Here is a 12,052-nt window from a genome sequence, read left to right as displayed (position 1 = left end):
TAGGGGAAAACAAATAAGAGGTCAGGGAGACCACAGTGAGTCATCCGCTTTTTGGCAGCTAATGAATCCCAGAATACTCTGTGCAGACCTCCCCTGAGTACACTTACATAGGTTTTACTTTCATTGCTATTCCACTGCATGCAAACTATTCTTTTTTTTTAGTGTTAACTAAGATGATGGTTGACCTCATTGGTTATTCCTCAACATGTGTTTATGTGGTAGGCCTAAGGTCACTAATGTCATCTTAAAAAAACAAAAAAAACAACAACAATATATAATGCACAGTGTTCAGAGTTGTTGCAAGCTCTTGCTAAGATTGCAAATATCGCTGGTGTCCAACAGAAAACTGCATCGTGGTGCATCTCAGTGATGTTAATATAAATGTTGTCTATTGTGTGTGAGTAACACAATAGTTTGTGGGTGCATGTACACACTCTCCTCTCTTCACTCCCCTTCCCTTAAGCTGTTGTTGCAAAACTGATGTCACTTTTCTGTCAAGCTATATTCATCTGATATGGACTAAAAAGTACCTACGGCAGTTTTAGCACATTATCTCTAACAGGAGTTCATACAACTTTTTAGAATTATTATGCACATTTAAACAAATGCTTTTTTTTCATTTATCTTTAAACATAAAGATATAACTTCTGTTGAAGCTGCAATAATGTGTAAAGGGTTTATTATATGATTGCAGTGTATCCTTTCGATCTAGAATATATCAAAGCTGTTTTCAAAGCCACTCAGAACTAGTACTGTTTCATGGCCTTACTTTGATAAGTTGACCTAGTTATTTTATCTTGCAAATGTTTTAAAAAGTTTAGACACAGTAAAACACACACACACACACACACACATACTTACACAAAAAGTGCTTGCATGCACGGAAAGTTGAAACACACGTTTTAGTACTGCAGAGAGAGAGTTGCAGGACAATTACATTGTAGTTAACTAACAAAGGACATGCCTCAGCAGAATGTGGTGTAAAGCTTTATTGGAATATGAATGGAAAGAGAAGTGAACAGTGGAGGCGATGAGGTCAGGGAATGATGAAATCTGGGGAGGATGAGAGTCAGGGTGCCGAAAACATCCCAGCTTAGAGTCTTCAGGCAACCCCAGAGGTTCCTCAGGAGAGAAAACTTTGGAAAGAGAGCCAAAAAAAGGTGGGGTACAGAGAATGGGTTTTGTAAGAACTTGAAAAATCACAGAGGTCTGGTGTCCGTTGCTTGCAATAAATGAATAGTCTAGCATTTTCAGAAATACACTTAGTTGCTTTCTGTAGCCAATTAGCTTAGTTTAGCACAAATACTGGGAAATAGTTAGCCTGATTCTGTTTTAAGGTTTCCAAATATGCCAGCTAGTGGCAGTAATGGTTACTAATTAACATGTTATATCTATTTTTTATTGAATGTAAAAATAAAAATGACAAGTTTTGGAGAAGTAACATCCTGAAGGATCATTATCTCAGTGAGTTTGCACATAACCATACCATAACCATCATACATCCACAACTTCTCATTTTTATATTTATTATATAAGACAAACAAGACTTTATGTCATATCAATGAGTTAGAGGAGCCAATAGGCAGATTTTTTTTATGTAAGAGGCTAGCTGTTTCCCCGTTTCCAGTCTTCATGCTGAGCTTCTCTGACAGTGCAATGTTGGCTCTAAGTTTGTATCTATTGTACATACACGAGAGTGATATAATTCCTCTCATCTAACTCTCAGCAAGGAAACAAAGATAATGTCCAAGATAATGTCCACACTGTGCAGCTGATAATGAACCTTATGAACAACATCCTGTAAAAATGGCATTTAATACTATCTATACTATAACTATAAAATCATGTCACAAAGCCGATGATTTAAAAAACTTGTTAAGCCCTCATCCAGAACAAATGCGTCACTGTGGATCTGTCATGGATCACTGTGGATTATTTTTGGAAGTTTCAGGAAACTAAAGACACGTCTTCTACAATTCAGGGCAGAGAATAAGCCCAATTCCTCCAAAAAAAAAAGGTTTGAGGAAGTGTCAGTAAATGTACAGGACTCAGTTACATTTGTGCAGATATAAATGAACAGCTCATTCACATATCATACAATGACTCCATTTACTGGGCTGAAAAACGGGAAAGGACTATAGTCTAAAGACAGCAGGCTCCACATGTAGATGTACATAGACATATACGACACACGCCTGTTAACGAAATGGGATAACATGAAATGTAATGATGACTGATAGTATCTGTAACCATGCTACAAATGACCTTTATTCTATTAAATAGATACTTGAAGATTAAAAATGTCTTTATTTTATAGACCAGGCAAGACAACATAATGACTATAGACTATAAAAGTTATTGGCATTTCAACAGCTTGGAACGAGGAGACTTTTCAAAGCTGTAGTCATAAGTGCCTTTAAAATAAACACCCCTCTGAGCTTGTCATTACCAACAATAACATCAGTGCAATGTCATCAGCTTCTGGAAACATCAGACTGAAATTGCTGTTTTAATTTGCAATAGCATGGTTTGACAGATGTTTTTGTATATATAAAATTAGAGCAGACAGAAATATAGATGTGCCGCAGTGTCCTTGGATTTCAAATCAACATTTTTTAAAATACCCTGCCAAGGAAGGGCTGCTGAAAGCATGGAAAACATTAACATTATGGAAATTACTATCAGTTATCTGTTCATAATCATCATGACACAATAAAAAATCTAATTGTGAGGAAGCATGATTGAAAGATTAGCTTAGTAAAATGCCAATGAAGTGTCTGCCCTCATGCTTTCATGGTACAAAAGTAATGTTCTCACTAGTGGCAACATTTTTTTTCAGAATTGTAGTAGACTGCAAATACATGTGCAGGGATTTGTCTTAGTGACAATGGTGCAGAGACATTGACAACTTACGATGTTTCACATTGCATACTGAGACAACAAGGGTACAAGGACAACTGGACTTATATGCACTGTGCAATGCAAAAGACAATGAAATATGTACCTTAGAGACTAGAATACTAGAATACAAATGTCTCAATATAGATTACACGTAACGTAAAAAAAAAGCAAGAAGATCAAGAAAATAAAATATATAAATGAAAGGTGTATTGCTGGTCATAAATAATACTCTTTTCCAATTTACAGTTGCATCAATGAGATACTGCCTACTCTGAGGCTGCCCACACCTGCTAAGTAGCTTAAGTAGCAGAGGTGATGAGACCAGAGTGCAGTTGGTTGTACTATAATGCTTAGTCAATGATTGGGCAAATGACAAATTTAACGCAATATGAAAATTCTCACAGTTTAAAAAAATTCGTAAAATGTGTTAAGACTAAAATTTAAAGCTCTGCTTCTAAGCAAAAATGAATTGTACAATTGCATTGTTTATTTACTGTAATAAATGAATTCCAAATGAACAACTCAACATTAAACAATCTTCTCAGGAAAAATAAACCTGCATCCTGTGTGAACTGCCTGTAGCTGAATAGGGTCGACTATATTTAACAGCTGTCATAATGGTGGGACTTGAAGAGACAAATATCTTCTGAGGTGGTACACGTTTGTGGTCACTTTGTGGTTCGCTCTCTGGCTGTTTTGTGTCTCATTGCAGTCGTTGTTTCTCACTGTGGTTGTTTTTTTGTCTCTCTGTGGTCGTATTGCAACTCATTATAGTATGTGATTGACTCGATACCTCTAACCTAGTCTGACATCCATCCTACCACTACATGACATAATGCCCTGAGTCGGATGAGGACATAGTGGATCCTCACGCTGTGTAGCTGAACAAAAAGAGCACAGTGGAGCTTACACAGCACTCAGCTATTGTCAGGCTTGATGCCATGCCTTGCACCAACAGCTTGCACTCTGTTTCCATCAGATCTAACACACAGTCTGGCACTGCAGCCAGTCAAACCTTGTTTCTTTAGCTGCTGTTTACAAAGACTAGGCATTTTGTCATGTTGGATTTTATTCATCTTGTGTGCGGTATGGATTGTTTTGATCAAGGTGGGTAGTTGTTTTGTTTTTGTTTGTGTTTTTTTTTTTTTTGCTGTATGCTGCTTCAACAGCTCGAGGTGAGCTGATCTGGATCTCCCTTTCGGCAGCACAAGAAACACACATTGTTAATGGGTGTCTTTATGGCACCACAGAGTTGTCATCACAGTCTATTTTTACTTTGGCGGAGGCCCGGCAGTATCAGCAGTGTGGCATTTGAAGCTCACGCCGTTGACTCACAAACAGCGCTGCTTCACAGAGCCTACACAACTAGTTCACAAGCTGTTCTGTCGCACATGTTGCCTTCCATCACGCCGCTTTGGAAAGACTGAAATAAAGTAACATGTTCCCGACTAAATCTATTTTTCATTAGCTTTTAGCACTGCGTTCTGCAAGCTGTTTGATTTCGGCAGTGCTGCCTTTAGAGCTTTGGCTCAACACATCAGAACTCCTACATCTCCTCACAACTCCTAAAACCTTTGGAGGATCCGTTCTTGTGTTTGAGTCCAGAAATAGGAAACACTGAGTAGACACAGGCAAACACATACGCCAGAGACAATTTGATAAAGCATGTGCATAGTTCACAGCTTCAGTATTGTGTGTATTATGTGTTTTGATAACATGCAAACATACTGCACACTGTAAAGTTGTTAACACAATGAACATAATATATAACAATGATAAAAAGAAAAATGACAACAACACTAAGGTACACTGCTCTTTTCACTTTTTCTGCATCTGTAACTGTCCTTGCTTCTTTTGCTTGTGCTGAAACCTTTTCAATTTCCCCACTGGGGTATATATGTTGAAGGCACAGTGTGTACCTGAGTGTGTGTGCATGCGTATGTGTCTCTGATATGATTCACACACCAGCCTGAGTATGTGGCAGAATCGAAGCCCACCTCTCTTAAGATGTCTGAGGACCTCAGGGGCTCAATATAATATTGTTGTTTTCTACTTATTTTCTAAGAATGTTCCATTCCCAGTAGTGTCCTTCCATCCAATATAATGCTGTTTATTGTGCTGGAAGGACAGGATATGTGTGTTTTGCAGTCTAAAGGATGTATTTTGTGTCTCCAAGCACTCAAGGTTGTACATTGAATACTGTATAACTGCACCGACATGGAGTACAAATAAAGGTCCGACTGCTCAAAGTTTTAGTTTATAAAATGTTTATATATTTTACTCTTGATGAAATGTCTGCTTTTTATATATTCCGTGACCCTGATGAGGGCTGCAGAGCAGAAGCATACTGGTTTATTATTTAACTCCATTTGTCACCCACGTTTTGCTAAATTACTTATAGTTGCCTTATAGTCTCATATTCCAACGTCTTGTTTGAGCAGCACTTTAGAGGAAGATTGCTGAGTATTTTATAAAGTGATCAGCTAATGGTGACTTCAGGTTAAATCTATATAATAACACATAGTTACAGATATGTTTCTTGAGTGGGCACAGTTACCAGTTGTTATTTTATTAAACAACCAACCTTACTGTAGGTATAATGCAAGCTACTGTGCATTCGCTTCAGGTAGTCTGTAGCTGCCTTGAACTTTTCCAATTTAATTAATTTAACGTGTTTTAACCCGTGTTCATCCTCTCAAAAAGGTGTTTTCTTTATTTATTTGCCCATATTTATGAGCATATTAAACTACTGTAGCTGCGAGCGCAGTGTATATTGAAAACCAAAACAATAGGCAGGGATGTGGGTTTTGAATAATTCACCTTCAGTTTAATATTTACAGGATGTAATAAAAGTTACAAACGTTATATGGAGAATTATATTGTCAAAAAGAGTGATTTGCTGAGCTTCTCACTGATGCTATGGAAAAATACCGTTATAGGACTTCAAATAATGCTAAAGGAGGATATAGGAGTGAGCTACAGTATAGCAGATGACTATAATGTGAAAAACAAATGTCTTACATAAAACTTCTTTTGCTATCTAGTCGCGTATACTTACTTCAAAGGCATTAGGTGAAACCGTCAACCAGTGAGCTGGATTGCATCCATTGTTCTCCTCTGATGGATCATTTGCAACAATCCAGAGATAAATCTGCTTTCTATTTTTGGGCTCTGACAGCCTCTACCTGTATCCAGCCGCCTGCTAGCCCCCATCCAGACAGTGACTGGCCTAATGTCTGGTCGCAGTGGCTTCCTTGAAGTGCTCCTGCAAGTTAATAAATTCTGGGCCATCTGTTTCCATACAGCCCCTTTCCATTACCAGGTGCCCCCCCTCCTTGGACCTCTATCTAATTAACTTTCCTCTCTCTGCCTCTCTTTGTGCCCACATTCAAACTGGGAAAAGAGAGGATGGGAGAGAGAGGACAGAGGGAGTGAAAGAGGGGAAATGTAAATTTGTTTAACCTGATGTTTTGAGGCAAAGTAAACAGTGCAGTAACCTAGTTAGTCGCAATGTTTTTTTGTGTGATGTTATTAATAACCATGTGAGTCTAAAGGGTACTTAACCATGCAATAAAGAGATGGGGCATTGAGTGCCACTGTTCTGCCTTCGCTTTGGAGAGGAACACTAATTGCCAGTCGGGGAATCTAATGAAAACCCTCCAAACAAATAACAAAGCAGACAGTGAAGAGTGTATGAAGTAGAGCAAAAGGAAAGGAGAAATGCAAGGAAGATATTATATGAAATAATGATAATAATAAACACTGTTGGTATGGCTATTAGAGGCGGTTAATGCTTCACAGACAGTGAACAAACAGTATTTCACAAAGTCACAGGGAGAAACGATAAAAACAGCAGCCATGAATTGAGAGAGGTATTAGAGATCAATAAACTAAGTATTTATAGTAAAGATAGGGTAGGTAAAAACAAATAATATAAAAAGCCTTTCTATGAAACATGTTTTAGGAAGAGATTTAAAAGCTGACCCAAAGGGACATGAAGTGATCTCATTTCATCATTGGATGGCTTTTTATCAAATAAACATGAGCAACATGTTCTGCTCACACAGATTTTGTGTCCTTTCTTTGGATGAATGCTGTTGCCGAGAACAGAAATGGCTGTGGGAAGAAAAACAGCTCCCTGACACTGAAAAGACTAGCAATGCCCACAGCATATAACGCTTTTAACTACTTTTTGCTGTCACAATCTAACTGAAAGCATCAACCATCAAAGCCATTAGGGTGCCAGAGTGCCCCTGTGGTTTTGCCATTAGCCCATAATATATTGGCAACAACATGCCACGACAGCACTATACTATCAACATTCATACACTGAGGAAAAATTTGGCACATGAATAGCATAGCCAAAAGAGTACAACAAGGTTAGGATTCCCCATTGTGGAGGAAATGTAAGTTATGTGTCTACATTAAGCTGTAATGTTCTTGGAGAAGATGATGCCACTTTTTTATGGTAAGGCTGTTGACTATGCATGAAAATCATGAAGGTGGCTGTAGGAGATTAGATTCCTGCTGTCGCAGGAAACCCTCGTAAGTCCAACTAGTAATTTCCATGTTTCTACCTGTGCTGAAGCTTTATGTGGTTCTTTATAGGAAGTGCCAGCTGTGTGACCTCAAGGCCCACAAAATCTATTCATAAACTACAATAAGGATGCACGGTTGTCAGTATGAAAATAAGGCTGCTTTTCAAAGATACAAGGTTTCTACCCAGTGGCAGTGATATTTCTGACACATGTTTGAGGCATTCCCATTTGCATGAATCCTATGCATATTACATCGCTCCGACCTGTTGGCTACCATGGGAATTGTCATCATCGGTTGCAGGCAATAATAGTAAGTTACTGCGGCTTGTCATATGCCATCCTGCTTCTGCCATAATTTATGTGCATAGGACCAATGTCTTCTGGCCCAGGGGGCATTTTGTGTGGCTCAGATTTCAACTTTATGACGCAAGGAGCGGAGAGTCTCCACCAATGCGAAGTAAACCAAAACCTGGCACGTGCTGAGAAGCTCCTTTCCAAATGAATGTTTCACTTCCCTCCCCAAATTGAATCTGTGAGACGCAGAGGGAAACGTATGGCCTTCCTGTTGACAGTGCCAGAGAGGGCTACATATGAATGAAAGGGAAGGAAAGTGATCAGGATGGTTTACATCTCTGAGGAGCTCATCCGGAAGGGCATGTCCCTCATTACAGCTGTTTGGAGAGAGGTCAGGTTTTGCCAGCACACTTTCCTCTGCATCCTCCACCTGCAGCAGGTCAGGGAGGGAGGGAGAAGTCTCTGACATGACCTCCAGTGAAGTGAGCATGTCTGGAACCGCTGGAGATTGGGGGCGGAACCAATGCCGAAGAGGGAGAAACACATGCCTCGCAATCAGCCATGAAATGCAACCTGGCACCAATTGGACTGGGCCTGCAGGGAGCCTCAATAGACCTAAGCCTGTAGAACAACAGGGAGGGAGGGACGGGTAGAGGGTAAGGGATGCAGAGGGTATGGAGAGGGCTGTGGGGTGCGAGGTCATTCTTCCTCACAGGGTGTTTTATTAATGTAATTAAACACGGGCGAGCTCTCTGGCTCTGCATCATACCTGACCTCCACAGCAGAGGAAAGAGAGGGAGGGAGGAAAAAGAGGGAGAGACAGACAGCGAAAGGGAGGGCAAGGGAGGAAGGGGGAGAGAGGGAGTGAGTGTGCAGGGAAGAGAGGTAGGGATAACAAGGACATGAGATTGGCAGGATAAGGCAAGATGAAACAAGAGAGGACAGGGCTAAGCAAGAGGGATAAAAGAGATAGATGCAGCATAATGCATGAGTGGGAGGGGAAGATGTGAATTTAGTCAGAAAATTAGCGCATGGGACAAGGCAACTGAGCCATGGAGGAGTCAAGGCCAGGGCATTTGAGGAAAGAGAGGTCAACATGAGGGCAAACAGTGGCCTCTGGGCCTGGTGCAAAATGTGAGGAATGTCATGTAATCATATTAGACACAGTTCACTGCTCTATCTACTGTAAACATAGGGCTGTGTTCTCTCTCTCTGTCTCTCTCTCTCAGTCTAATGATGATAATGTATGATATTTTTTCTAACTGCACTTAACCATATGTTTTTATTTTCAGAAGACATATCTCTTTTTTTTTTTTTTACAATAAAGAATTTCTTTCTATAATACACCATACAGGGGCTGACAGAATGGCATGTAAAAATGGACTTTAAAGCTAACCTGAACCATCTGGGAATTCATCATTGAAAACTGTTTGGAAAAGGGCAGGCACTTTTAAAAATATACTTGGCAGGAGATTGGATGAACCATCTGTCCATCACAGGCAAACTTCAACCAATTAAATCAACGAACCACATGATGTAGTGGAATGCTTACCAAAGCCAGTCAGGGGAAAGGCAAAAAACTTTTTATTAATTCAGATACGTTTTCAGTATGGTTCTTGGCTCTCCTTTCAACTAAGAAATATTCTGCAGTTCTGATTTAACTGATGCTAGCAGTATCTATGATTACCTCTTTGAGCAAACCGTCACTTCTCACACACATTGTCATGTCTAATGTTAAACCATGCCTGTAACTCTTGCTGTATCTCATAGTTTCTCATAGGACGCTGTGCTTGGACACAAACGCATAGCTGGCAAGACTCAGTTCTCACATGATCTCATAATTTTGTGAGTCTAGCTGGCTACCAAGGTTGCTTTAAATGTTGGTCTTGCTACCAAGCTATATCTTAGTATTAGACAGATATCACAAAGACATAACATTAGTAGGGATTGTTGATAACTCTAGATCTCTCAACAAAGTTTCTGTTACTGAGCAACTGAATATGTTAGTTATAAATTACCAATGTAACCTAAGTGTATGAAGAGTACTAAAGTTTTTTTTTGTTTTTTTTCCCACTATCTTCATAATTTTAAAACAGAAAATAGTGTTAAAATAAGTTGTTGGTGGTGGAAACACGGCTGCTTCCACAGGGGCTGGCAGAATCAACACAAAATGAAAGTTCCTTGTAGTCGCTTTAAGGTTCAGTGTTGATTGCTGCTCATGGCTTAGAAATAGCTTATTGTGAAGTCACAACCCTGTTCTAAAGTTTTGGACATGTTTTTAATGCTTGTTTTTGAGCAGAGTTGGCTCAGAAACAGAAGAGCCACAAGCCTTAAGACCACAATGTGGCTGCTTTGTTGTTTTGTTTGTTTGGGTGTTTCTTGATTCTCTATTTGCGCATTGTAATAGCCATGTAGCTTAAACCATACCTTGGCCTTGCCTCAGTTGCAACATAATAATATTGCACACTTTGTTTTTGAGATAAATACAATACTGAATAAGATATGATAGAAAAATGCTAATTCCAGCACCATTGCAGTATGTTTTCCCCAGCAAATAATCTTCATTTATGTCTCCATGTCTTCTTTTACTCCATTGTAGATTAACTCAGTCACATACAGTATACAGGAAGATAGAAATCCAGAGTAGAAAGATGGACCTCTGTAATAGGTCAGAACTTTTGAAAAGTGGTGCTATGAAGAAGGTTTGGCAAGAATTCACCACTGTATGTGACAGCTTAAAGCACACCCCGTCACAATCCATTTCTCATCTCCACGGCCCGCATTAGACGCCTTGTCACAATAATTACATTTCTCTGTATTAATTGATGACTTATAATGGAAATAAGAGCTGTCGGGGAATGTATCAAACTACAGCAACAATAATAGCAAAGGCAATAACCAAACAAATATCAAATGGACAAGTGAGGGAGAGTATTAGACGTGATTGATGAGGGGAGCAGGCCCAACCGCACACTGTGTATGTGATGAGGAACTTCTGCTGTTGTGCATTTGACAGGCTTGTTTATGTGTGTTTGTGTGTGTGTGTGTGTGTGTGTGTGTGTGTGTGTGTGTGTGTGTGTGTGTGTGTGTGTGTGTGTTTGTGTGTGTGTGTGTGTGTGTGTGTGTGTGTCTGTGTGTGCGTGTGTGTGTGTGTGTGTGTGTCTGTGTGTGCGTGTGTGTGTGTGTGTGTGTGTCTGTGTGTGCGTGTGTGTGTGTGTGTGTGTGTCTGTGTGTGCGTGTGTGTGTGTGTGTGTGTGTGTGTGTGTGTGTGTTTGTGTGTGTGTGTGTGTGTGTGTGTGTGTGTGTGTGTGTATCAAACAGAGAATATGCATCTAGCATTCACTTTTAGTATGGCCTAGAGATTTTGCCTGCAGGGAAAATTATAACAACTAATATAACAGGAATGAGGAATTTGTAACCCGTGTCCAAAATGAATTACTATCCAATAATGCTTATTTCAATACATAAAAACACATAATCCCGTTCATCTGTACGCTTTCCTATTGTCATCAGTGTTTATACAGCAGAATGTCAATGCAGAAACAAACAATCATTATATTACTGATATGAAAACTCATTCGTCCTTTGCCCTCTAAGTTCAGCTTATATCTGTTTGTTGTTGTTTTTTTTCAGGTATAAATATTTACGGCTGCATAATGGTTATGTGCAAAATGTCATTCGAATGTATGCTCTCCTCAAGTGTAATGAACTGAGGAACCATCACACACAGTTAACGATGCAAGCACAAAGTGTGTCCATGTATACAATTAGTAATGCTATGATGTACTGTGATCGTCTGTTTTGACTTGATCATTTATCTTTTTTCCTCTTCCTGAGAAATGTCTTGCTTCTGACATGAAAAGAAAGAGGAGAGGCTGTCTAGCGGCATTATAGACTGATAATAAAACACTTGAACGTTTACTTTATGAAAGAACCGTGACCTTTTGTCCCATCTGCCCCACATCATCTTTCCACATACATCCTCTTTTTATGCCATATTCTCTAAAAAAACATAAAACAGTAATCTTAAATTACAGGATTTTACATAATTTCTTTGGGCACATTTAAAAGTGTCACGTACAATGTGTCATTTACAGTCACACGATCACTCTGTGCTTCTAAGTGCTGTAACTGGAACAGATGAATATGTTTCCAAATTGACCGTTCCTAAAATTGTGCTGATGATCATCCATGAAATTATATTCTCAATCAAATCTAAAGGTCTCTTAGTTTTAACCTTGGCTCTGGAACAGACATGAGACCTAAACTGGTAGACCTAAGAGGCCTCTGAGGACGGTAAAGTTAGAAGCTCACTTATA

This window comes from Larimichthys crocea, chromosome VIII (assembly GCF_000972845.2).
Source record: "Larimichthys crocea isolate SSNF chromosome VIII, L_crocea_2.0, whole genome shotgun sequence".
In the NCBI taxonomy this organism is placed as follows: domain Eukaryota; kingdom Metazoa; phylum Chordata; class Actinopteri; family Sciaenidae; genus Larimichthys; species Larimichthys crocea.
The sequence above is the reverse complement of the archived record's forward strand: the minus strand, read 5'-3'. Positions refer to the sequence as shown.